Here is a 6,928-nt window from a genome sequence, read left to right as displayed (position 1 = left end):
CACATTCTCATGATTTGTTAGATTCAACTTTTGTTAGATTGAATAAGTTACTTGTTGTAAACCCTCATTACAATTTAGATTATATCCACAACATTCTCAGTTTAACAACACCCAACGACACCCAACGACACCCATCACTTCTACAGTGATGCCACAATACAAACACAACATTTCTATTATAACAATTAATGGAAATTACCAAAATGCCAATAACACAATAAAGCACAAGGAAAATTCATAATTTCTTGGGTGTCTCATCCCATCACAATCACCAACCACATATCGGCACAAAAACACCCACAAAACTAAGGCCCTAACATGTAACCCTAACCAGAAGGATTACCATGAGCTCACATAAGCTTCACACTCACATACACGAGACTTAATGCTTCCAAGTTCACTCTAAGATGCTTCACCGCCTTAGAACCCTTATACTCCAGCCCAAGCTATTCTTAAGGTGATTGTTTGTCAACCAAACTTCGATAATAACAAACCGACTAACTGCTTCAACAATACTTTACACTAGGCACTAAACACCGACATGTTACACAACACCATTTACTTTGATATGGAGTTCTGCACATAATCTCACATATTTCTTGAATCACATCGGATTCCTCAAGATTAAACCGTAGCACTTCTTGTTTTCCAAACAAATCACCACTCATATGCCTATATGGCAATCACACCTTTCACATTACGAACAAAAGACTGATAGGGTCAATTGTAAATCAAATAACCCTTGGCACACAAAACAACTAGGAAATTCTCATCACTTTCACAAACCCTACACAATTACTAGTAGTGCCACCCAACACTTAAGCATCACAACCTAAATCACATTACACATAACCCACCAATTTTCAACAAACCACAAACACAAGAACTACCCCCATCATTAAGAGACACGAGTCTCATATTCCCTTTAAACACTTTCACCTCCCACCACCCCAGATCATACACACTTAGAACCATACAACTCCATCCTCATTGCATTCCAAAACCAGTCATAACAACACATATTACTGTTTTCCAACAAGTAACTCTAAATCAATCTAAGGCTCACAAGCCAACACGTGCTAAACTTAGGAAACCATAACAGATACCCGATAAAACTAAGATTACTAGTCCCGTCACCAGTTCCCAACACAAGCAAGTTCAAGATTAAATACATGGCTCCACCGTTTGGGTTACAACAACATATACATACAAATGTAACATCAGTTGACATAAAGCCCTACATAAAATGATATAATATCACTCCATAGCATCACTATCATTCCCACTTGGACTACTGAAACTGGCCCTGCCCACGCATAGGGCAACGAGGCCTAATATGGCCCGACTGACCACACCTAGAATAAGTAGGTGGCCCTCTATTTCGCTATTGACTCAAAAAAACCTAAATCTGATTGGACCTTCCAAAGGACGAGTTCGAAGAAACAAAAGTAGATTGAGGCGTCAACTGCGTCTTTGCTTGAGATCTCACTCGTCTCTAACTCTTACTAAGCCTAACACCTTCTCGAACTGTCAGAATTGCTGATATGGCCTCTTCCTCTCCATCCTGATAAATATCAAGAATAACGACTTCCACGTAATCCCTATACATAGCCCTGGCAACCTTTCCCCGGATATCATCACACAACCTTCTCTCAAACTCAAAACGACGACGCTCCTTTGTTGCAACCAACTTTGAAGCAAACCTCGACAAACTAGTAAACCTCATCTCAAACTATGCTAAAAGAATAGCATCTTGGCGCAAATCAAAAAATGGTTTCCTTAATCTTTCCCAAGTGAAAGGAGGAAAACACTTAGCTAGAAAGGCCTCAGTGAATGCGATCTAAGTGGTGCCCACATAAATACTCGCATATTTCCATTAATACTAATGTCTTCCTTTAGTTGGAAATATGCCAAAGCAATCCTCAACTCCTCGTCCTCAACGTTGAGTAGATTAAGAGTCTTGGTAATCTGTTCTAACTAATCTTTTGCCTCCAACGGTTTAGGCTCCCCAAAAACTTAGGTGGATTAGAGCTGAGAATTTCCTTGGTAAGCTTAAGAGTACACCCATGGTCCCCCTCATTGTGAGCTAGAGCATCCCTCACCTCTCTTACAATCTTGCGTGCAACTTCCTTGTCCACAACTGATGTTGCAAGGGCAGGTGCTAACGAAACTACTGTGCCCCTACCAACACTTTTATTCCCCATATGACTTTTACTCCCTCATGTACCTATAAAACCAAAAACCAAAAACCAAAATTGAAAAATGAAAAAACTAGTTTAGGGAACAACACAACAGCCTTCCCTGAGGCATACACTCACCATCGCTTAGCTACAAAACACACTTAGCATAAAACCACACAATCTTATTGCACATAAATAGTTTAAACATTTAATCACATAATCGAATCAAGTCCACAAGGATAACTATTCGTCCTAGAACTCTCAAGGAATTCCCATCAGAAATCACGTTGATTAAGCGTGTTTCCCACAAGACCTTAAAGCAAGTTCACTGGCTACGAGTACTATCCATGAAACTTAGCCACATGCTCACATAAATGCAACACATAAAGTCCTAACACTTATTCTAACTATATGCAAATGTCCTCACCAAGCATAATAAACCCATTGTGTTAAAAATCACTTTTCACGACCCCAAAGTATTCAAACCCGGCTCACTATGATATCAGGTTGTCACACCCCCCTTTTATTACCCGAATGACATTACCACAACCATTATTATAATCCAATTTCATTAATAACATATGGAAATTATATACATTAACGTCCATAGATTAATGGAAATTCTCTCATTCATATTTACACTGAATGCAAAATGAATTATACTTAAAAGAAATGCCCGCAGGCTTACATTAATTCATAAAAAGATAAGGCTTAACCCTTTACAATAATGGCGTCCAGCCAATAGGTATAAGGCCCCTTGGCCAACAGGTATAAGGCCCCTTGGCCAACAATTAAAGAAGATCCTTCAACCTTGAACCATTTCTCAACGTGCACCTGAAAAAGGATTAGTAACATGGGATAAACATAAAGTTTAGTAGAGATCCCAAATGATCCTAAATAATAACAATAGACAGATAGCTATGATCATAAATACGCCACATCATATTATATAAGTAATGTGACAGTTTTGTATCAAAAATAAAACATCCCTAAATGTATATATATATATATATATAATTTCTTCTCAAAATCCACCTTTTCACCTTTCAAGGAAAGCTCATCTATCATCTTTTCATCTCATCAATTATGATTTAAAAGAACTTCTTTACTTTAGAGAAATGTTTTAAAACAATCAATCATTCACTCATTCTATCCTTCATCCCAAAAACGATAATCACACCACTGTCTACTTTGATAACACGTTCACACATTCTAGTCAATAACCCGTCTTACGTTACAACTTACTTCACACATATCCATTAGCACATCGACCACCTTCTCTGGCCTTAAGCACGAAGGTAAAAGAACACCTCCAGCAATACAATAAAATACATCTATGTGCATATAGATATATAAAAGTGAATAACATAGCCTAAAGCACGGAGGGCTAATGAAACAACCCCCATAACATTACATGCTTTACCGGCCTCACCCAAACATGAGAGACCAATAGGTCACACTTTACCGAGTGCAAACCAGAAGGGAGAGTAACCTATCTCAAGGCGCCACACTTTACAGGCTTGAACTGGAGAGTAACATACCTCAATCCACACTTTACTGAGTGCAAACTAGAAGGGAGAGGAACCCATCTCAAGGTGCCATGCTTTATGGGTTTCAACTGGAGAGAAACAAACCACCACACTATCACCATATGCTAGATTACATAAATAATGTACGAGTGTAATACATGCATATAACCTACTCAACAACAGTAATGTCATCCTCTGCTGATAACTAAGGAAAAAACCTCTAACATTTTAAATACATAATTTCGTAGATTACATTCACAAACAATTCCACTATTTCAAATCAACCATTTTCCATTTCATTTCGCAAAAGAGTTACACACATCATTTGTTTTCAAAACCAAGCCCGTGGTTCCAAAACCTCAACACTTTCAACCCTTAGCCAAAACCCTATTTCCTTTAATAAAATCCCCAATTTGTTGATACACAACCATGACTCAACACAACATAATATTAATCAAACAGTCACAAGACCTGATTAACTCCCTCTTGGCAACCGTAACACTTAACTCAACCGTCACCCAATTTTACTCCTTTTCATTTTATTAAACCTTTAATAACAAATTAAGGATTTTCGCCAATATCATCATATATGTGATTAACTACCTCCCAAATTATCAAAACAACCAACAACATGCTAGTAGAACTTCCAACACCTCAAACTCTAAACCCCTTTTCATTCTTGTGAAAATCCCATAACAAATATGCTTTTTGTGCAATAAAAACTACATGTCTATCTACTTCTCGAAGCGACGAGGAGAAAATTTGAAAAATCCATGACGACGAAAACACGATTTGCTCAAATTAAAAAGAAGCCCTCGCGGAGCTCTACGTTTTAGCATAGGAACTGAGGTAGAAATTGGGTAGAAATAGATGAAATCCAAGCCTAAAAGCTTAAAGGACACAAAAATGGTGGAGAGAGAGAGAGAGAGGGAGAGAGAGAGAGAATTAGAAAAAGTAAGAAAAAGATCTTTTCTCGTAGCTTTATACAAATAGATTGCTCGAGCGTCAGACACAACAGATCGCTCGAGTGACCAAAACTACTTGAGTGAAGAAACCAAACTCCTAGAAGATCAACTCTGTAGAATATACTATTTGAGCGACCAAAATACCGCTCGAGCGCTGAATGCAAACTCTTAGAAGATCATATTACAAACTCAGAGTCTAGAAGAGATGAAAGACCCCTCTAGCGGCCAACCCACCGCTCGAGCGAACCCAAGAACAAAAAGCCAATATTTTTCGAAAAAACTAAAAATCCTACTTGTTTTAGCATAACTCCAAGAAGACATAAGATTAGAACAGATGACAACAACACCAATAGATACTAAAACCCATATCAATGAGTATAAAAGGGTCAGGTCTTAACTAGGACTGCTATAGCTAGCTCCATCCATAGCTCTTAAGGTGGCGTTCAACTCATGGTTGTTTTGCTCAGGCATACTTTCCATTGCCTGCTGCGCTTAAGCAAGCACAAGTAACTCTTCTAGTGTTGAGCCATTAAATTGGCCAAATTTGACACCTCTTGGCCATTCTTTTGGCCTTCATCAAACCTAGCCATTGAATGGCTGCCATTAATGTTTTCTTTGATCTCATCCATGTCCTCACCATACTCAAGGTGGGTATATTCCCCAACGAGTTTCTTGCCAGGATCACAAAAGTTTAGTTTAGGGTCAATCGACAGTGAGAAATCGACAAACAATACTTAAAGTTTGCTAAACACAAAAGATCAAACAATGTGATTGAGTTCTATGCCTTGAAATGTCAAAGACTTCTTTGGAGGAAAATAAACAAAGAAAGACACGAGTAAAAGGTACTAAATTGATATAAATCAAGTAAATTGCCACTTATTACAAGTTACATGAACTTAAACAAGAACAAATAAACTAAAAATATACGAATGGACAAGGAAACTATGACTAGGTTACTCCTAACTAGCTGCTAAATTGCTACTGCTAACTGATAGAAGCTACTCCTAGATATCACAATTTGTGAATTGGGTTCAATTTAGTTTTTATACTTGCAGCAACACATACCCCCATGATCCTTCTTGATCTTAGCTACCACTTATCCATATCCCCCCTTCATAGGAACCATTTTGCAAATTTTGCGTTTTGACTTGGTCTTGTTCCCATAATTCTAGCACCTGATTCTCAACTGGTTTGGAATAGTTAATCCCCTAGCCTTTTTGGCTTCTATTTAATTCCTTAAAGCCACGTCATCATACCATTTTAGCAGTGCACCTGTCATGTCACGTTGACATGTGTGTCGATAGGTAATTTTTAAAATTTAGGCCAAGTTTGGGAACACCCCAAAAAGTTAAAAAGTTAAAAAGTTACTCAAAAAGTTAAAAAGTTATCACTATTCATCAAAAGTCAACAATTACGGCTGCACAACTCCCAATTCTAATTTTCTCCTACAAATCAATTTTTACAATTTTTTATTATACATTTTTCCATAAAAAGTCAAAAAGTTAACCCAAACATTCATATTTTCAACCTCAACTTTTTAGTCTAAAAAGATAAAAAGTACACTTATTTAGACTTCCCAAACTTGACCTTAGTGCCTACAGCTTCGTTCCCACTTCCAAAGACTGGACAAAAGTCATTCACTGCTTTCATACATCTTTGTCTTATCCTCGTCTTCTTGCTATTTTGATGTTGGGAAGAACAATTTGTTAACTTGTATAATTGTTATGTTTGGATTGGTTATTGGATTCAACTTTCAACAAGTTGATTTTTTTTTAGTATTGATTAATTATTTTTTTATTATAAGGCTGCGTTTGGGAAGTTGAGTTTAGGCTAAATTAGTCACTAAATGACAAAAGTGACTAATTTAACTACAAACGGACAAAAGAAAATTGGGAGCATGGCTGCAACAATTTGACAAGTTAATTTACCATACTACCCTACATGAAAGAGGGGCGGCGTCAGCCCACAGAAAGTATAAAAAAAAAAAAAAAAAAAAATCAAATCAGGCTTTTTACCAGGAAAGACAAAGAAAGTTGAAAAAAAAAAAATAAAAACATTTTTTTTGTTTTTTGTTAAAATATTTTATGAAAATAAATTTAAACTATATTTGATAAAAATATTTTTAAATAATTTTTTTTTTGTTATATATTTGGTTATGATTTGAGTGTAGAGTTGTGAAAGTAGTATGGAATTTCGAGTTATGTGTTTGGTTATGAGTTACCTCAATAATTTATTAATTGAGTTTCATTTTATG

The sequence above is a fragment of the Camellia sinensis genome, chromosome 13 (genome assembly GCF_055761805.1).
Source record: "Camellia sinensis isolate YWXY chromosome 13, ASM5576180v1, whole genome shotgun sequence".
Lineage (NCBI taxonomy): Eukaryota > Viridiplantae > Streptophyta > Magnoliopsida > Ericales > Theaceae > Camellia > Camellia sinensis.
The sequence above is the reverse complement of the archived record's forward strand: the minus strand, read 5'-3'. Positions refer to the sequence as shown.